Source organism: Lithobates pipiens, unplaced genomic scaffold (assembly GCF_037356315.1).
Source record: "Lithobates pipiens isolate NorthernLeopardFrog02 unplaced genomic scaffold, aLitPip1_a1.2 Scaffold_13, whole genome shotgun sequence".
NCBI classification, from domain to species: domain Eukaryota; kingdom Metazoa; phylum Chordata; class Amphibia; order Anura; family Ranidae; genus Lithobates; species Lithobates pipiens.
The window spans coordinates 155,515,062-155,537,876 of NW_027507718.1; positions in this window are offsets into that span (position 1 = coordinate 155,515,062).

Consider the following 22,815-nt stretch of genomic DNA (forward strand, 5'->3'; position numbering starts at 1 on the left):
CGAGATTGCACTTACATCAAGTAGAAAAAACTTTGCTTTGTAAAACAAACAGATTCGCCGGCCGGCTTAGTAACGCTGCCCGTCGCTTCCGGGTCCAGCGTAGATCGCGGTGACGTCAGTACGTCGCTCCTCCCTACGCCGTTTCGTTATAGGTAACGTCTTCCAGGGGCACTGGCGGCGTACTGACTCACCGCATTAAATAGCACTGTGTACAATTAACTCCGCCCCGCTCTGAGCTTCCATTGACCATGTCAGTTAAGGGCAAAATTCCCTATAATGTGGGCGGAAATGAGATCACTTCCGCCACATGTGATCAGCTGTAATGAGATCACTTCCGCCGCATGTGATCAACTATATTGTAAACAACATCGGCCATATTAAATCTAAAAGTAACCATATTAGATCTGGGCAAAAATTACTTTATATCAAACTGAACGCCAGGATATGCATTGACCTTGCGGTCAGCACATTCAAATCAATAGGCATATCCGAGCAATGGAAAAGAATTAATTAATTTGAGACAAAAAAGATAATATATAAATTATCTAAAAAATAAAAAATTAAAATTAAAATTATTTTAAAGACAAAAATACATATCTAAAAAATATAAAAAAAAATTATAAAAAAAAGGGTTTAATTACCTTACATTATTATTTCTACCTATAGGATTACCAGCCACTATTCTACACGTTTCTGAGGGGAACCTATAAAAAATATAGAAAATATATAAGGACCCCATTTAATTCAAATGGATCATATATGGTATGTCAGAAACCTTTCTTTTAAGATTGTTTATTGGTGGGCTATTTATGTAAATTGCCACCCCACAAATAATAATAACAAACGTTAATCTGCCATCATAATAGTGGGGCTCTCTAAAGACACCTCAAGAGAAAATTAATTTTATTAGAAAAAATAGTAAAAATAAATGGAGAGCAAAATTCACGTTACTTGGTCATAGAGAAACTTACAGTGGGTTCACAGCTTATCTCATCACCTGCCATCTAACTATTATCAATAAAAGCGTTAACATCCACTTCCACATTAAGGCCATAAGGAGTATAACAACGTACCCTATGTATCCAAGTCATTTCTAACTTGGATAATTCTCTTACCAGAGAGCTTCCCCTCCAATGAGCACTGTATTTATCTATTCCCAAGAACAACGTGTTAGCTGGGTTGCGATTATGATGAATAGCATAATGTTTTGACACTGAGTGAAATCTGAACCCGTTTCTTATATTGGTTAGATGTTCACCCAAACGCACCTGCATGGTGCGTTTGGTCCTACCTATATATTGGAACCCACAGGGACATTGTAAGAGATACACCACCCCCGTGGAACTACATGTAATGAACGGTTCGATTATGTGTTCCCTAGATGTACTTGTAGAAATGAAAGATTCAGTTTTCCTCTGTTTATTTTTGTTTAGTGCGCAAATTTGGCATTTGCGACACTGATGATATCCTGACATGTTCTGGAAAAAAGATATCTTTTTAGTGGGCGGATCTACAGCATTCGGAGCAATTCTATCTCGGAGCGAAGGTGCTCCCCTAAACACCACCTGAGGTTTAGCCAGTAAAAAAGTTTTAATGATCCTATCATTCCCCAACAGATGCCAATGTTTGCAAAGCTATTTTTTAATGAGGTAATGTTGAGTTGAAAATGTGGTAATGAAAGGTATAACCGGTCTCTCCCTCTTTTTCTTATTGTTGTTTGGGCCTACAGTTAGCAAGATAGAACGATCGATCTCTCCTATTTGGTGCATTATCTGATTCAACGACTCAACCTCATAGCCCTTCTCTATTAATCTGTTTTTAATTATATCTGCCTCATTCTCAAAAATTGACTCTTTGGGACCGAGTCCAACCATACCTCATGATGGCAACTTCCTTTGGGTATAAACGCATTCCTATCAGTCTTCTTAAAAAAAGAGACTGTCTTAAGTGTATCACCACTCTTCCAAATAGTTAAATCCAAAAAGTTAATTCTCTCTTGATTAGCCTCATATGTGAACTTAATACCTCTCTCATTATTGTTTAAGTTCATAAAAAATTCTTCCAATTCCAAAACTGTCCCATCCCATAGGAGGAGGACGTCATCTATATATCTAGCCCAAAAGGACAGATGAGGACTCTTGTCCTTATAGATGACGTCCTCCTCCCACTTGGCCAAAAACAAATTGGCGAGGCTGGGGGCATATTTTGCCCCCATAGCTACACCGCAAATTTGTCGATAGTATTCTTGTTCAAACCAAAAATAATTATGATTGGCCGCGTAATCCAAAAGATCCATAATGAATGTTTGTTGCACCTTAGATGTAGTGGAGAAACCCTCCAAAAAATATTTTACCGCAGAGATTCCCATGGCATGCGGAATTATAGTGTACAAGGAAGACACGTCTGCTGTTACTAGGATGGTGGAGACACCCACTTTTAATTCTGACAGTAAATTAATTACATGTCTGGTGTCCTTGATGTATGATGGCATACATTGAACCAAGGGTTGAAGAAAGAAGTCTATGTACTTGCCCACCCGGGCCGTGACGGAGTCAATACCACTCACGATCGGACGGCCCGGGGAGCAAGTAAGACTCTTGTGGATCTTGGGAAGATAATACAAAACTGGGGTTCGTGGTGCTTTAGGGATCAAAAAGATTTTTTCTTTTTCATTTAATATACTCAAACGAGAACCCTTATCCACCAATAATTGCAACGTTTTTTTATATTGAATGACCGGATTACCCGGGACGATCATATAAGTGTCTTTATCATCCACTATCCTATGCATCTCTGCCAGGTAATCTTTGCGGTCCAAAACCACTATCCCCCCCCCCCCCTTATCTGCTGGGCATATAACCATATTTTTGTTCTGGCATAATGAGTCTAAACCCTCTTCTAAGTTTTTTTCCATTTTGATGTTTTTAATTTTAATGGACTCCAAATCACGTAGGAGAACATCCCTAAAGACCCTAAACGATGGGGCCAATACACCAGGGGGATTAAAAGTGGATGCATTAGAGAGACCTGTATGTATGTATTCCTGTTGCGTACTTTCATATTGAGTAGTTGGAGTAAGCGTAAAGTGTCTCTTTATATTGATAGTACGGACATACTTATGTATGTCCATGTACGTTTGAAACTTATTTAATTTCTTAGGGGGTGCATATTTTAAGCCTTTATTGAGAAGGGCTGTTTCAGCCATAGTGAGATTTTGAGAGCTTAGGTTAAAAATACCGTCCCCATTTATTTCTTTGATTTTTTTTGATTGTGCTCTCCTCCCCCCTCTGGTTCCTCTTTGTTTTCTATTGCCCTTTTTACACCTTGATTTGGCTTGGGAAAACCCCAATTCTGCTGAGTTTGACTATTTGCTCCCGACCTAGGGGGATCCACTCTTGAGTCACCATAATCCCTTCCTTTTTGAGTGTAATTTTGTGTACTTTGATTATTCGGACCCTCCCTATCGTGTAAAGGGAAGAAACGATTCCGGGTCTCCACCCCATACTCAAAATCCTCCCCTCTCCAATTGTCATGGTAAGGTCGTTGGCCACCACAATGATTAGGTGGTGCACCATAATTGAAAGGTCTCTCATTAGGTATGAAATGGTTATATGGTCTTTCCATTCTTCCTATGTTTCCATAAGGATCTCTACCATAATGAGATTGTTCTAGGTTAAAGGGCTGACGATATTCCCTATCATAATATCCTGTCTGCCAATATGGGGGTGGATAATTCCCTCCAGGATTACGATATTGTTGTCCCATTCTCCCAGTGTTAGAATTTTTTTGGGGAGATGAATACGACACCCTTCTCTCTTTCTTATTAAGTTTACTAACAGATTTCTTTGGAGTTTTCTGACCTTGACCTGCTACGGGCATATGTTGTATTTGAGAGGGCTCCTGTTCAGAGGTGCCTCCTCCCTGGGTCCCTACTTCCATTTGTGAGTCTGAACATAATATTTGTTCCTCTCTCAATTTCTTTTGCCATGCAAACACACTATTAGACTGGTAATCTTCAAAATCCCTATTGAACTTTTTCCTTTTTTTTTTATCTTTTGTTCTCTTTCTTCTTTATCTAACGTTTTGAGCAAAGCTGTGCTCCTATCCTTATATTCTTCTTTGTCCTTATGTGGCAATAATTTATCTTTCAAAACTTTAATTTCCCCATCTAGACGTACTAATTTACTAGTTTTTCTAGATACCAAGAATTGGAGGAAATTGACTCCTGCCTCATTAAAATATCGAAACCATTCCTCCAATTCAGTTTCACCTTTTTGGGGGCACACCTCCCAGCGTAAACTTCGAGGGACCATACTTTTTTTAATATAAGTTTCCAAGAAGGCGATATCCCACTGTGTGTGTACCTCTGAGACTGTAAGATTTTTTAATCGCATAAAAAGTCCACTCAGATCCCCCTCATCCTCTTTAAATTGTTCAAAAACACCCTCTATGTTCACCTTTTTGGATGCTCTATACTCAAAAATATCCATACTCTCAAAGTGTTTAGCTAATATCACTGTGATAGTGTTAAACGGCTGCTATATTCGTGTATCAATATCAAAACAGAATAAAAACCTAAAAAATACAGCGCTGTTCCTATGTAAACTTAATGTGAAGTAATAAAACAATAATTACAAAAAATTGTGAATTATAAACGCAGCAGCAGCTTTAACCGTGAGATACCCACAATTCAAATAATTATTCCCAAATAAGCTGCGCTATACTGATCCGATAAATGCTATGTGAAGCAAATAAGTGAATAAATAAAACATGAAATCAAAAATATTAACAAAGTGCAGACAGGGAAATGCATATACTAATGTTCAAATATTAGTCCATCATCCCATCAACAAAAAATGTTGTTTTGCTTGTAATCTCCAACGTGTTTTAAACACACCACACCGATATAGGAAAAGTGTCATCAGAGTTTGCAGGAAAAAAGAGGACTTCCACCACCAACACTACTGCCGCTTACCAGCTAGAAGAATATAAGGATAGGAGCACAGCTTTGCTCAAAACGTTAGATAAAGAAGAAAAAGAACAAAAGATTAAAAAAAAGGAAAAAGTTCAATAGGGATTTTGAGGATTACCAGTCTAATAGTGTGTTTGCATGGCAAAAGAAATTGAGAGAGGAACATATACATAGGAATATTATGTTCAGACTCACAAATGGAAGTAGGGACCCAGGGAGGAGGCACCTCTGAACAGGAGCCCTCTCAAATACAACATATGCCCGTAGCAGGTAAAGGTCAGAAAACTCCAAAGAAATCTGTTAGTAAACTTAATAAGAAATAGAGAAGGGTGTCGTATTCATCTCCCCAAAAAAATTCTAACACTGGGAGAATGGGACAACAATATCGTAATCCTGGAGGGAATTATCCACCCCCATATAGGCAGACAGGATATTATGATAGGGAATATCGTCAGCCCTTTAACCTAGAACAATCTCATTATGGTAGAGATCCTTATGGAAACATAGGAAGAATGGAAAGACCATATAACCATTTCATACCTAATGAGAGACCTTTCAATTATAGTGCACCACCTAATCATTATGGTGGCCAACGACCTTACCATGACAATTGGAGAGGGGAGGATTTTGAGTATGGGGTGGAGACCCGGAATCGTTTCTTCCCTTTACACGATAGGGAGGGTCCGAATAATCAATGTACACAAAATTACACTCAAAAAGGAAGGGATTATGGTGACTCAAGAGTGGATCCCCCTAGGTCGGGAGAAAATAGTCAAACTCAGCAGAATTGGGGTTTTCCCAAGGCAAATCAAGGTGTAAAAAGGGCAATAGAAAACAAAGAGGAACCAGAGGGGGGAGGAGAGCACAATCAAAAAAAATCAAAGAAATAAATGGGGACGGTATTTTTAACCTAAACTCTCAAAATCTCACTATGGCTGAAACAGCCCTTCTCAATAAAGGCTTAAAATATGCACCTCCTAAGAAATTAAATAAGTTTCAAACGTACATGGACATACATAAGTATGTCCGTACTATCAATATAAAGAGACACTTTACGCTTACTCCAACTACTCAATATGAAAGTACGCAACAGGAATACATACATACAGGTCTCTCTAATGCATCCACTTTTAATCCCCCTGGTGTATTGGCCCCATCGGTTAGGGTCTTTAGGGATGTTCTCCTACGTGATTTGGAGTACATTAAAATTAAAAACATCAAAATGGAAAAAAAATTAGAAGAGGGTTTAGACTCATTATGCCAGAACAAAAATCTGGTAATACACCCAGCGGATAAGGGGGGGGAATAGTGGTTTTGGACCGCAAAGATTACCTGGCAGAGATGCATAGGATAGTGGATGATAAAGACACTTATATGATCCTCCCGGGTAATCCGGTCATTCAATATAAAAAAACGTTGCAATTATTGGTGGATAAGGGTTCTCGTTTGAGTATATTAAATGAAAAAGAAAAAATCTTTTTGATCGCTAAAGCACCACGAACCCCAGTTTTGTATTATCTTCCCAAGATCCACAAGAGTCTTACTTGCCCCCCGGGCCGTCTGATCGTGAGTGGTATTGACTCCGTCACGGCCCGGGTGGGCAAGTACATAGACTTCTTTCTTCAACCCTTGGTTCAATGTATGCCATCATACATCAAGGACACCAGACATGTAATTAATTTACTGTCAGAATTAAAAGTGGGTGTCTCCACCTTCCTAGTAACAGCAGACGTGTCTTCCTTGTACACTATAATTCCGCATGCCATGGGAATCTCTGCGGTAAAATATTTTTTGGAGGGTTTCTCCACTACATCTAAGGTGCAACAAACATTCATTATGGATCTTTTGGATTACGCGGCCAATCATAATTATTTTTGGTTTGAACAAGAATACTATCGACAAATTCGCGGTGTAGCTATGGGGGCAAAATATGCCCCCAGCCTCGCCAATTTGTTTTTGGCCAAGTGGGAGGAGGACGTCATCTATAAGGACAAGAGTCCTCATCTGTCCTTTTGGACTAGATATATAGATGACATCCTCCTCCTATGGGATGGGACAGTTTTGGAATTGGAAGATTTTTTTATGAACTTAAACAATAATGAGAGAGGTATTAAGTTCACATATGAGGCTAATCAAGAGAGAATTAACTTTTTGGATTTAACTATTTGGAAGAGTGGTGATACACTTAAGACAGTCTCTTTTTTTAAGAAGACTGATAGGAATGCGTTTATACCCAAAGGGAGTTGCCATCATGAGGTATGGTTGGACTCGGTCCCAAAGAGTCAATTTTTGAGAATGAGGCGAAACTGTACTGACCTCGTTGTTTATAAGCTGCAGGCAGATATAATTAAAAACAGATTAATAGAGAAGGGCTATGAGGTTGAGTCGTTGAATCAGATAATGCACCAAATAGGAGAGATCGATCGTTCTATCTTGCGAACTGTAGGCCCAAACAACAATAAGAAAAAGAGGGAGAGACCGGTTATAACGCTTTTGATGTTAACGCTTTTATTGATAATAGTTAGATGGCAGGTGATGAGATAAGCTGTGAACCCACTGTGAGTTTCTCTATGACCAAGTAACGTGAATTTTGCTCTGCATTTATTTTTACTATTTTTACAATTTTTTCTAATAAAATGAATTTTCTCTTGAGGTGTCTTTAGAGAGCCCCACTATTATGATGGCAGATTAACGTTTGTTATTATTATTTGTGGGGTGGCAATTTACATAAATAGCCCACCAATAAACAATCTTAAAAGAAAGGTTTCTGACATACCATATATGATCCATTTGAATTAAATGGGGTCCTTATATATTTTCTATATTTTTTATAGGTTCCCCTCAGAAACGTGTAGAATAGTGGCTGGTAATCCTATAGGTAGAAATAATAATGTAAGGGAATTAAACCCTTTTTTTCCTTTTTTTTATAATTTTTTTTTATATTTTTTAGATATGTATTTTTGTCTTTAAAATAATTTAAATTTTTATTTTTATTTTTTATTTTTTAGATAATTTATATATTATCTTTCTTGTCTCAAATTAATTAATTATTTTCCCTTGCTCCCATATGCCTATTGATTTGAATGTGCTGACCGCAAGGTCAATGCATATCCTGGCGTTCGGTTTGATATAAAGTAATTTTTGCCCAGATCTAATATGGTTACTTTTAGATTTAATATGGCCGATGTTGTTTACAATATAGTTGATCACATGCGGCGGAAGTGATCTCATTACAGCTGATCACATGTGGCGGAAGTGATCTCATTTCCGCCCACATTATAGGGAATTTTGCCCTTAACTGACATGGTCAATGGAAGCTCAGAGCGGGGCGGAGTTAATTGTACACAGTGCTATTTAATGCGGTGAGTCAGTACGCCGCCTGTGCCCCTGGAAGACGTTACCTATAACGAAACGGCATAGGGAGGAGCGACGTACTGACATCACCGCGATCTACGCTGGACCCAGAAGCAACGGGCAGCGTTACTAAGCTGGCCGGCGAATCTGTTTGTTTTACAAAGCAAAGTTTTTTCTACTTGATGTAAGTGCAATCTTTTTTATTATATTAAATTTCGTGACTATATCACACTATGGCGATTCCTTTCGTTATTATATGTGCTGGGCAATGAGCGGTGTGGCCGTAGGATTTTTCCAACCATTGGAATAAGCGGTGTGGCCGTAGGATTCTTCTAACTACTTGAACCAAGCGCTTAAAGAGGATACACCCTCCATGCAGTCCTGACTCAGAGGAAGCGTTTTTGACTTGGCGATATCTGGTCTCTGAGATGAGATCAGTGTAGCTGGTAAGCGGCAGTAGTGTTGGTGGTGGAAGTCCTCTTTTTTTCCTGCAAACTCTGATGACACTTTTCCTATATCGGTGTGGTGTGTTTAAAACACGTTGGAGATTACAAGCAAAACAACATTTTTTGTTGATGGGATGATGGACTAATATTTGAACATTAGTATATGCATTTCCCTGTCTGCACTTTGTTAATATTTTTGATTTCATGTTTTATTTATTCACTTATTTGCTTCACATAGCATTTATCGGATCAGTATAGCGCAGCTTATTTGGGAATAATTATTTGAATTGTGGGTATCTCACGATTAAAGCTGCTGCTGCGTTTATAATTCACAATTTTTTGTAATTATTGTTTTATTACTTCACATTAAGTTTACATAGGAACAGCGCTGTATTTTTTAGGTTTTTATTCAGTAATGTAAAGTGCACTGTGGTTGGACCATGGGATGGGAATATTTTTTGTAGATATTATTTCTGGAATTGGCCCTATGGACATAAATATATGGTCTATCCTAGAGAATGAGCGACGAGGGAACGAGTAATGTGTGTATTGTCTCTTGGTTGGATTCAATTCTCTCCAAGTATCTACTAGGTTATGTTTTGATAAGAGTTGTTTGTCTGCTGTATGTGACTGTGATTGGTGATTTATCCAAAAATGGAAATATGGTCTGATTAGAATCTCTGCATAGAATTGTAGTACCTATTTTGTGGTGTTCTATAGTTTGAAATAAATGAGAAAGAAAAGAAATAGGATTTTTGTTAGGAGCGTAGTATGATGTAATGGTGATAGCGGTATCAAGTAACGACCTTCTGGATCCTTGATTTCCTTCATTAGTGAAAATGGTGTATTGCGATGGAAAGCTATAAGCGCGCCTCATTTTTTAGAGGAGGCCAAAGCTGTGTATACTTGGGGGTAGTCTTTACTGAAAAATTTGGCAGTGGATTGTGACGCAAAATGAGTCTCTTCTCTGTAGTGTATTTCAACTCCAAAGACATACTGGTAGGGTAATTGGCTTCTGTCCAAAATTGGCCCTAGTATATGAATGTGAGTTGGGGACCTTGGTTTGTGGGCTCATTGAGGGTGGGGACCGGCTGTAATTATGAGATGTATGTGTGGAGCGCTGTGTATATTGACGTTGCTATATGGGTACCTTTAATAAAATAATATAATAGATGAGCATCTTAATGAGACACAATGTACATGGATAGGGACAATTGTAGAGATGCACATACACTCACGCATGTTGGACTGGTGTCTTTATTCAACCTTACTAACTATGTATCCTCTTAAAATTCTGAATATTGCCAAAACAGTTTAATATTTTTTTTCATACAAATGCATACAGCTTAATATCTGTATGCAATCCTGCTGGTGCAATACCGTCCAGCTCGTATATCAGTTTTGGCTCTGTTCTTACATAGTTGAAAAGGTTGAATAAAGACACCAGTTCATCCAGTTCAACCTGTACATATGTTGCTAACATTTAAAATATCCCTTTACATAGTGTTTACTGAGAATCGAAACATTTTTTTTAAATGTATCTACAGTCCTTGCTGACACCTCCAACCTTGAACAGGAGTTATAGAACCCCTTATGCAGTTTAACATTGAACCGCTTCTCGTCCAACTTCATTGTGTGGCCATGTGTCTTCTTTATGCCGCGTACACACGATCAAACAAGCGGGTGAAAAAGTCTGGCAAACTGAAGTCCGCCGGACAATCCCCCCGTGTGTAACCTCCGGCATACTTTTTTGACCCGAAAGTAGGGCGGACTTAGAAAGTAGTTATGCACTCCAATCTTCCCGCCGGACTCGCATTTCGGCTGACAATCCGGCCGTGTGTGTGCCAGTCTGCCGTACTTTTGAAATGAGCGGACTTTTCCCGCCCGGAGAAATTTCAGGTAGGCGGGGCCCGCAAAGGAGACGTCGCTGGCTCGCTTGTCCCCCCCTCCTGAGCCGTACCAGGCCGCGTGCCCTCAACATGGGGGGTGCCTTGGGAAAGGGGGCCGCGCGGTCCCCCCACCCCAAAGCACCTTGTCCCCATGTTGATGAGGACAAGGACCTCTTCCGACAACCCTGGCCGTTGGTTGTCGGGGTCTGCAGGCGAGGGGCTTATCGGAATTCGGGAGCCCCCTTTAATAAGGGGGCCCCAGATACCAGCCCCCCCACCCTATGTGAATGAGTATGGGGTACAATGTACCCCTACCCATTCACCTGTAAAATAAAGTACAAAAAAACACAACACACAAGATACAATAGTTTATTGCACAGCTCCGGGGGTCTTCCGTCTTCGGGGGTCTTCTCGCCGGACTCCTCCGCTATCTTCTTGTAGCTCTTTTACTAGCGGAGGAGCCGGCTTTCTTCCTCGCCGCCGCCCTCTTCTTCCAACTTCGGGGGTCTTGTCCCCCTCTTCGGTTCTTCTGCCGGGCCACCGCACCTTCTTCTAGCTCTTTTACAGTCGGTGGCCCGGTCTTCTGTCGCCGCCGCCTTCTGTTCTTCTCTTCTTCTTCTTCAGATGTTGCCTCTTTGGATCCTCCACTCACAATGGCTCTGACCAGGCGCGCGGCGACTTATATAGGGACATCCCGGATGATGTCCCCGCCCAGAGGATGCTGGGACTGTGACATCATAATAGGCGGGGACATCATCCGTTGATGTCCCTATATAAGTCGCCACGTGCCCGGTCCCCGTCATTGTGAGCGGAGGACTCGACGAGGCAACATCTGAAGAAGAAGAGGAGAAGAACAGAAGGCAGCGGCGACAGAAGAACCGAAGAGGGGGACAAGACCCCCACAGTCGGAAGAAGAGGGCGGCGGCAAGGAAGAAAGCCGGGCTCCTCCGCTAGTAAAAGAGCTACAAGAAGATAGCGGAGGAGTCCGGCGAGAAGACCCCCGAAGACGGAAGACCCCCGGAGCTGTGTAATAAACTATTATATCTTGTACCCCATACTCATTCACATAGTGTGGGGGGCCGGTATCCGGGGGCCCCCTTATTAAACGGGGCTCCCGGATTCCGATAAGCCCCTCGCCCGCAGACCCCGACAACCAACGGCCAGGGTTGTCGGGAAAAGGCCCTTGTCCTCATCAACATGGGGACAAGGTGCTTTGGGGTGGGGGGGCAGCGCGGCCCCCCCTTCGCCAAGGTACCCCCATGTTGACGGCACACGGCCTGGTACGGCTCAGGAGGGGGGGCGGTCGCTCGTCCCCCCTTTCCTGGCCGGCCGGGTAGCGTGCTCGGACAAGGGTCTGATGTGGACCTGGGGGGACCCCCATGCTGATTTTCAGCATTGGGGTTCCCCTTTAAGTCCATACCAGGTGGCGGGGCCAGCGACGTCTCCTTCGCGGGCCCCGCCTACCTGGAGACGCACTCGAAATGAGCAGACTTTCCTCCGCGTGTGTTCATTTCAAAAGTAGGGCGTATAGTACGGCGGACTTAGTACGCCGTATTAGTCCGCTGAAAAAGTGCCGTGTGTGGGCAAGTAGCCCGTTCGGCAAGTCCGACGGACAGTCTGGCGGGAAGTCCGCCAGACTAAGTCCGCCGGATATTCGGCTACGTGTGTACGCGGCATTTGAGACCTTAGATTAAAGTCATAGTAAACCGCTGAAAAAAAAACCTGCAAGGCAATGGCATAATGTGCTAGTATGCATTGCATACTAGCATATTATAAAATACTCACCTTAGAATGAAGCCCTTCCAGCGGTGCCCGTTCACCACTGAGAGGGTTGAAATTTTCTTCTTCTTTTTTTTTCCTTTTGGAGCATGCACGGGAGCCCTTGGTTCTGGCAAGAAGCTCTGAAGGTCCGGCATGGTATGCCGGTCCTTCAGAGCACATGCCCCACTGATGTCAGCGGCATACAAGACGAATATCTCCTAAACGGTGCATGTTTAGGAAATATTCATTTCACCTACAGGTAAGCCTCGTTTATAGGCTTACCTGTTGGTAAAAATAAAGCTTGGTTTACAGCCACTTTACATAGTTTTAAGTGTCCCTTCTCCAGGGAGAATTTGTTTAATGTTTGTTTCCTTATAACCAAGGTCCTCTTATTACAACCCCAATTTCCAAAAAGTTGGGACACTGAGATGTGCAAATCATTGCATTCTATATTTATGTATATTTTACACAAGCGCATATTATATTCACAATAGAAAACATATTTTTAAAAACTGTACCATTTTTGGAAAATTTTTAATTTTGATAGTGATGGCAGCAACATGATTAAAAAAAAAGCTGGGACTGAGCAGCAAAAAAACTAGCAAAGTGGTGCTAGCAAGGATGAGCTGGGAGAAAATTTTGCAAGTAATTGGTTTATTTGGCAAGAGGTCAGTAACAAGCTCTTAGAATGTCAGAGTGTTTCAGATGTATAGATGGGCATTCACCATCTGAAAAGCTGTGTCTATTCTGAGCAATTTCAGAATATTACTACTCGATGTAAAATTGCAAAGACTTTAAATATATAATCATCTACAGTACATATAAAAAAATGCTGATAATCTGGAGAAATCTCTGTGCGCAAGGAACCAGACTGAAACGCAATATTGGATGATGCCTGTGATCTTCGGGCCCCTCAGATGGCACTGCATGACAAACGGGCATGATTTTGTGATGGACATCACTGTATGGGCTCAGGAATACAAGGTAAAGTTCTATCATGCAAAGAAGGCGACACATCTGATCATGTTTTTGAAGACGCTGCCGTTTTCTTTGCGCAAAAGCTCATTTACACTGGTCTGTTGCAAAGTAAAAAACTGTTCTATATTCAGACGAATTGAAGTTGACATTCTTTTTGGCAATCATTGGCGCCGCTTCCTCCAGACTAAATAGGAGAAGAGTCGCCAGCACGAGGAAGGAGGTCCTGTTCCCCTATATAGATCTTTAGTTAGACCTCTTTTGTGAATACGGTGTCCAATTCTGGAGACCTTACTTCCAAAGAGATATTGATAAAATTGAACAAGCCCAGAGGTGGGTAACAAATTGGAAATTGGGAAGGACTTGTGGTAAGAAGGAAAAGGGGAGATATTATGGAAACCTTTAAATACATCAAGGGGTTGAATAAGGTTCAAAAGGGCAGCATATTTAACATAAAGCCAAGATCAAGAACACAAGGACATGACCTCAAACTAGCGGGACAAATGTCAAAAACTAATCTCAGAAAGTATTATTTTACCAAAGTGTAGTTGATGCTTGGAACAGATATCCACCAGAGAAAAAAGGAGAGAAAATACTGCGCTAAAAGTAATATAAAAAATGAAAAAAACTAACCCAAATACCTAAAAGCAGCGATTAATATGATGTGATACACACCCATAAACCATATAAATCAGAAAATTATAACCGCGCTTTCCCATATAACAAATACTAGTGAGAGAAAAAAATTATAAAAAGTAAAGGAATAATAATAACCATAACGTGTGAACAAAAATATTGTGTATACACTATAAACAATTACAATCTAGTGAAAAAATATGTATACAGTATAAATGAATAAAAAATATGTTGAAATAATTATAAATTCATGCAATCCATAAAGTGCATTAAATATACAAACAATCACAAGCACCATAAATAATACACAAAGTGCTCAAAGAAAATGTGTAAACGACAGTTTCTCATAAGAGTGTAGTCATAAACGTGACAGTCCAATAAGCGGAAATATTTCTCCAAAGGAAATCCAGTGCAGGTACAGTAACAAGCCTCCTTCACCAACACCATGCTGATAAATAGTAAGAATGCGCGCTTACCAAATCCCAAATCAAATGGGCATATATTATCAGGGATCTCAAAGGGTCATCACACCGGGACACCAACTCATCTTTCCACACGGTTGAGCCATTCATAAATGTAAAACAGAAACTCCCATAGCGTAAATCCGTAAATAAAATCTTTTTATTCAATCGTAGAAAACATACTCACAAGCATAAAAGGTCAAATCAGCGTTAAAATGCCGGCCGGCAAAGCGAACGCCCAAATGTCACGTGATAGCGTCAAGCACGTTGAGACCACCCTACGTCCGTTTCGTCATATATGACGTCGTCTGGGGCATGGGCGACGCGCTGACGCATCACGTTTATATACACAAAATAAAACCAAGCCTCGTTCTGAGCTGAGGGGAGAAAAACCGGAAGTCTCCGAAAACGGAAGTGCATCATACTAACATGGCCGCCGCATAATACCACAGGCTCCATGCTGAATGAGGGCAAAGATAAAAAAAAATACTAAATTAACTCAATGGCTGCATGTCGGAGGCCCCGGGAAACCAGAAATGCATCATACCAACGTGACAGCCGCGAGATACCACAGGCTTCATACTGATTGAGGGCAGAAAAAAAAAAAGAAATAATAAAAACAAGTTAACTTGATGGCCGCATATCAGCATCATGAACATGCCGACATAGCAGCCACAGGTACCACAGATTTCATACTAATTGAGGGCAAAAGCAAAGCTCAAAACATACCTAATTAGCCTGATGGCCGTATATCGGTATCATTGACATACTGTCTAAAAACAAATCATATAAACTACAAGTAAGGACATAACAGTCTGAACTGGCATATTAACTATAAACTACCGCAGAAGCCACAAATCAGAATACATATGGCAGAAGATAATATATGCCACATAAAAATGAAAAAAATTAAAATTAATTTATTAATATACATAATATATAATATACATTATATAATGTATTTATTTAAAAAAAAATACAGAGAAAAAATTAAAAAGAATTTTTTTTTTTAAATTATAAGAATTAAAAAAAATGCAAAAATTGCAAACAATGCAAAAATTTTGCAAACTGGACAATACAGTGGACGATGCCTCCTCTTATAAAAATTGAATTATATAGTAAATAAAAATTATTACAAAAAGGGGAAGGGAAAAAGGGGAAAAGAGGAGAAAAAGAAAACCACCTCCTTCCATCGGAAAAATATATAATATATACCTCATCCTCCCATCAGCTCAGACCAAGTTAACATACGTAAAAACCTTTAGCTAATAATAACATAAAATCCACATGGGTATAAACCTGCAAAGGAAAATGGGTCATGAATTGTCTATAAACGCATTGATATCAACATCCACATTGAGCCCAAATGGAGTGTAACATTTAATTTTATGGATCCAGGCCATCTCTAGTCTTGATATGCCCCTAACCATAGGCTGATGTAGCATCTTTGTATTCTATTATTCCCCATGAGATGGGTCTATTTGCAGTGGAATTTTTCCTGAGACGAGATTCTGGCCTAGTTGATGAGCATATTATGTTCATCATGGAACTGTTAAGGTTTGCGGCCACACACAATTACTTCTGGTTTGACCAGAAGTTTTTTAATCAGAAGAGGGGTGTGGCGATGGGGGCAAAATATGCCCCCAGTCTAGCCAAACTTTTCATGGCCCAGTGGGAGGAGGATGTCATCTATGTTGGCCACAAGCCCCAGCTTAAGCTGTGGGTTCGGTACATTGATGACATCCTCCTCCTATGGGAGGGGAGACGTGAGGATTTAGATATCTTCATGGACTCATTAAATTTGAACCAAAGAGGGATTAGGTTGAGTTTTGAAGCGAGTCATGTTAGCATAAATTTTTTAGATTTAACTATATATAAATCCGGAGAACAATTTTTCACTTCTACTTATTTTAAGAGCACTGACAGAAATTCATATATTCCAACAGATAGCTGTCACCATCAAGTATGGTTGAATTCTATACCAAAGGGTCAATTTTTGAGGATTAAAAGGAACTGTACAGATCCTGACATTTTTGAGAAACAAGTTGGTCTCCTCTCTGAGCGATTTGTCGATAAGGGCTATGAGGACAAAACGCTTAAAACGGCCTTACAAGCTGTTAGAGCTACTGAACGAAGTTCATTATTGAAAGAAAGGACAAAGATAGATCTAGATTAGGGATCCTCAAACTACGGCCCTCCAGCTGTTGCAAAACTACACATCCCATGAGGCATTGTAAAGTTCTGACATTCACAGACATGACTAGGCATGATGGGAATTGTAGTTCCTGAACAACTGGGGGGCCGTAGTTTGAAGACCCCTGATGTAGATGATAAGATTGTCCGTGTTCCTTTTGTAACCACGTTTTCTGTTCAACACCAGGCAATAAAAAAGATTATTAACAAACATTGGCACATTTTGGGTAATGATCCAGTTCTAAATGAAGCGCTACTGACTAGGCCACGAGTGATATATAAGGGTGCTCCTTCTTCTGAGGAATAAGGTGGCTCCTAATGTTTGAATCCCCCTGATTTAAAACCCTGTTTTTTTGAACAGCTGACGGGGTATTATCAATGTCGGAGATGTCGGGTTTGTTCTATGAGTGGCTGCACACATAGACGCACTCAGTCATTTATATCATCTAGTACGTCGCGGGAACACAATATTAAACCTTTTATTACATGTACCACCAAAAGGGTTGTTTATTTATTGCAATGCCCATGTGGGCTGCAATACGTTGGGAGGACCAAAAGGGCACTCAATGTACGTTTGAATGAACATATTACTAACATCATTAATGGTTTTCCAAAGCATTCTGTATCTAGGCACTACTTAGAATGCCATGATAAGAATCCAGCTAAAACCATATTCTTGGGCATAGATACATTTAATTTACCTTGGAGAGGAGGCTCTATGGTTAGGGGCATATCAAGACTAGAGATGGCCTGGATCCATAAAATTAAATGTTACACTCCATTTGGGCTCAATGTGGATGTTTATATCAATGCGTTTATAGACAATTCATGACCAATTTTCCTTTGCAGGTTTATACCCATGTGGATTTTATGTTATTATTAGCTGAAGGTTTTTACGTATGTTAACTTGGTCTGAGCTGATGGGAGGATGAGGTATATATTATATATTTTTTCGATGGAAGGAGGTGGTTTTCTTTTTCTCCTCTTTTCCCCTTTTTCCCTTCCCCTTTTTGTAATAATTTTTATTTACTATATAATTCAATTTTTATAAGAGGAGGCATCGTCCACTGTATGGTCCAGTTTGCAAAATTTTTGCATTGTTTGCAATTTTTGCATTTTTTAAATTCTTATAATTTAAAAAAAAAACTTTTTCTTTTTAATTTTTTCTCTGTATTTTTTTTAAATAAATACATTATATAATGTATATTATATATTATATATTATGTATATTCTTTTTAATTTTTTCATTTTTTTCTGTTTTTTTCATTTTTGTAAAATTTTCTGTGGCATATATTATCTTCTGCCATATGTATTCTGATTTGTGGCTTCTGCGGTAGTTTATAGTTAATATGCCAGTTCGGACTGTTATGTCCTTACTTGTAGTTTATATGATTTGTTTTTAGACAGTATGTCAATGATACCGATATGCGGCCATCAGGCTAATTAGGTATGTTTTGAGCTTTGCTTTTGCCCTCAATTAGTATGAAATCTGTGGTACCTGTGGCTGCTATGTCGGCATGTTCATGATGCTGATATGCGGCCATCAGGTTAACTTGTTTTTATTATTTCATTTTTTATTTTTATTTCTGCCCTCAATCAGTATGAAGCCTTTGGTATCTCGCGGCTGTCACGTTGGTATGATGCATTTCCGGTTTCCCGGGGCCTCCGACATGCAGCCATTGAGTTAATTTAGTATTTTTTTATTTTTATCTTTGCCCTCATTCAGCACGGAGCCTGTGGTATCATGCGGCGGCCATGTTAGTATGATGCACTTCCGGTTTCGGAGACTTCCGGTTTTTCTCCCCTCAGCTCAGAACGAGGCTTGGTTTTATTTTGTGTATACAAACGTGATGCGTCAGCGCGTCGCCCATGCCCCAGACGACGTCATATATGACGAAACGGACGTAGGGTGGTCTCGACGTGCTTGACGCTATCACGTGACTTTTGGGCGTTCGCTTTGCCGGCCGGCATTTTAACGCTGATTTGACCGTTTATGCTTGTGAGTATGTTTTCTACAATTGAATAAAAGATTTTATTTACGGATTTACGCTATGGGAGTTTCTGTTTTACATTTATGAATGGCTCAACCGTGTGGAAAGATGAGTTGGTGTCCCGGTGTGATGACCCTTTGAGATCCCTAATAATATATGTCAATTTGATTTGGGATTTGGTAAGCGCGCATTCTTACTATTTATCAGCACGGTGTTGGTGAATGAGTGTACCTGCACTGGATTTCCTTTGGAGAAATATTTCCGCTTCTTGGACTGTCGCGTTTATGACTACACTCTTATGAGAAACTGTCTTTTACACATTTTCTTTGAGCACTTTGTGTATTATTTATGGTGCCTGTGATTATTTGTATATTTAATGCACTTTATGGATTGCATGAATTTATAATTATTTCAAGATATTTTTTATTCATTAATTTATACTGTATACATATTTTTTCACTAGATTGCAATTGTTTATAGTGTATATACAATATTTAAGATATCTACCAGAGGTATGTAAAATATCAGAATCAAGCTAAACCTATGTGAATGGGAGTGAACCATGTTAAGATGTGTAAAAATGTAAACCATTCAAAGTACAATGTGAGTGACTGCAAATGCCTGATATTCCCTAGATCAGGGATATGCAATTAGCGGACCACCGGCTGTTGCAAAACTACAAGTCCCACCATGCCTCTGCCTCTGGGTGTCATGCTTGTGGCTGTCAGAGTCTTGCTATGCCTCATGGGACTTGTAGTTCTGCAACAGCTGGAGGTCCACTAATTGCATATCCCTGCCCTAGATTATACACCATAAAGTGTGTAAATCCACCACAGTTCACTGTGGATAACCAATATATGTGTATAAATTAAAAATCATAAACATTTATGTAAAACGAGATTGTCCAAAGTTTAGTCTATAATGAAATAAAGCAAACAATCCGAGCAAAAGTAAGATAGAGTGTCACATCCACCCATGCAAAAATCAGGAAAAAAAGTCCATCCACTCATGAGATGTATCTTCAACCAAAAAGTGCAATCCACCACCATGTAGAGAAAATTACTTCTTACCAAATGGTCGTGATCCCCCACTACAGAGGATCAGGACAAGCATATATTCTAAACGCAGCTGTAACTTCAGAATGCACCGAACGTATCTGCTCGCCCACCAGTTACTCTCAAAATGTCCTCAATGGTAAGTATATGTGAAGAAAACATAGATGCTCCGATAGTATAAAAAATGGCTGAGCTGTTCACTACCCAGGACAGAGGGGGACAGCAGTGTGGAAGATGCCTGTACAGGTGTTGGCTTGCGGTGCTAAACTGAGGATGTGTGGCTGAGATGGTAAGCCAAGGTGAGGAAAGGCGAAAACTCCAACTGATAGGAGTAACTATTCCAATCAGTATACGGTCAGCCAGTAAAAACAAAGTAAGACTTGTAACTTTCTGTCACATCTGAGAGTATGTGTAGGTCAGTGGGTCCCAGCAGCAAGCAGCAGCAGAGGTAGTAAGTCAGTCACCAGTAAGAGTCCATTCACACAGGGGCAACACGACTTGTAGGCGACTTGAGTGAGGCAACTTGTACACGACTTGAGTTAAGATCACAGCGCGACTTGGGACGACTTCAACACGACTTGTGATGACTTCAACCTGACTTGGGACGACTTACAAGTCGCCCCAGGCCAGGCGACTTTTGCCGTGGCCAAGCAGAGAATGAGCTCAAGGGGGAACTCCACGCCAAATTTCTGAAAAAAATTTGGCGTGGGTTCCCCCTCCGAGAGCATACCAGGCCCTTAGGTCTGGTATGGATTCCAAGGGGAACCCCCTACGCCGAAAAAACGGCGTGGGGGTCCCCCCCCAGATCCACACCAGACCCTTATCCGAGCACGCTACCCGGCCGGCCAGGAAAGGGGGTGGAGACGAGCGGGCGCCCCCCCCCCCTCCTGAGCCGTACCAGGCCGCGTGCCCTCAACATGGGGGGGGTGCCTTGGGGAGGGGGGGCGTGCGGCCCCCCCACCCCAAAGCACCTTGTCCCCATGTCGATGAGGACAAGGGCCTCTTCCCGACAACCCTGGCCGTTGGTTGTCTGGGTCTGCGGGCAGGGGGCTTATCGGAATCCGGGAGCCCCCTTTAATAAGGGGGCCCCCGGATACCGGCCCCCCACCCTATGTGAATGAGTATGGGGTACAATGTACCCCTACCCATTCACCTGTGAAAAAAAGTACAAAAAAAAACACAACACAGGGAAAAAATATTTTATTGCACAGCTCCGGGGGTCTTCCGTCTTCGGGGGTCTTCTCGCCGGACTCCTCCGCTATCTTCTTGTAGCTCTTTTGCTAGCGGAGGAGTCCGGCTTTCTTCCTCGCCGACGGCCTCTTCTCCCGACTTCGGGGGTCTTGTCCCCCTCTTCGGTTCTTCTGCCGGGCCACCGCGCCTTCTTATAGCTCTTTTACAGGCGGTGGCCAGGTCTTCTGTCGCCGCCGTCGCCGCCGCCTTCCGTTCTTCTCCTTCTTCTTCTCCTGGAGATGTTGACTCGACGAGCTCTCCGGCCGCAATGCCAGGGACGCGCTGAGCTGCTACTTATATAGGGACAATGGGGCGGTGTCACATGGGTTGATGTCACATGGGTTGGTCACATGGGTTGATGTCACATGGTAAGGGGGCGGGGTCACCATGTGACATCAACCCATGTGACCAACCCATGTGACATCAACCCATGTGACACCGCCCCATTGTCCCTATATAAGTGGCAGCGGAGCGCGTCCCTGGCATTGTGGCCGGAGAGCTCGTCGAGTCAACATCTCCAGGAGAAGAAGAAGGAGAAGAACGGAAGGCGGCGGTGGCAACGGCGGCGACAGAAGACCGGGCCACCGCCTGTAAAAGAGCTATAAGAAGGCGCGGTGGCCCGGCAGAAGCTTGCTTGCTGCTGGGACCCACTGACCTACACATACTCTCAGATGTGACAGAAAGTTACAAGTCTTACTTTGTTTTTACTGGCTGACCGTATACTGATTGGAATAGTTACTCCTATCAGTTGGAGTTTTCGCCTTTCCTCACCTTGGCTTACCATCTCAGCCACACATCCTCAGTTTAGCACCGCAAGCCAACATCTGTACAGGCATCTTCCACACTGCTGTCCCCCTCTGTCCTGGGTAGTGAACAGCTCAGCCATTTTTTATACTATCGGAGCATCTATGTTTTCTTCACATATACTTACCATTGAGGACATTTTGAGAGTAACTGGTGGGCGAGCAGATACGTTCGGTTAGCTATACCTGATTGAGTGTACAAGTCATTTTTAGGAGGGCGGTGACCCTCTTTCCAATTCAGTTTTTTATTACCGGTATTTATTTTTACTTTTTTTCTGACATGTTGGTGTTATATCTTTCACTTGGCTGTTACACATAGTTCTTACATAGTTAGGTTGAAAAAAGACACAAGTCCAACCATAAAATTTAATAAAAAAAATATCAAACAATCCAATATACAAAATCCTATACCCACAGTTGATCCAGAGGAAAGCGAAAAACCCCAGCAAAGCATGATCCAATTTGCTACAGCAGGGGAAAAAATTCCTTCCTGACCCCAAGAGGCAATTGGATTTTCCCTGGATCAACTTTACCTATAAATGTTAGTACCCAGTTATATTGCATGCATTTAGGAAAGAATCCAGACCTTTCTTAAAGCAGACTACTGAGCTATAAAAAAAAAAACACAATGTTATTGGGTTAGGATTATATAAGATTAAATCAAGAAAAAAATATATATAAAAGCAGCTGACACAATATGCGAGGATAGCACAATAGAAAATATAAAAATGGTGTAGCGGTAATAGGAACTGTATGATAGTCCAACGTGAGCTTTCAGAGCATTGAATAGATTATACATCAACTTCACTTAAACGTCCATAGTAACAGTAGTAAATCTTACAAAATCCACTTGTGAGGACACCGCCACCATCACCCAAACACACTGCCTCTTACCCCTAGGTAGATTAACCACTTTCAGACCGGACCAATTTGCTGGTCAAAGACCAGACCACTTTTTGCGATTCGGCACTGCATCGCTTTAACTGACAATTGCGCGGTCGTGCGACATGGCTCCCAAACAAAATTGACGTCCTTTTTTTCCCACAAAT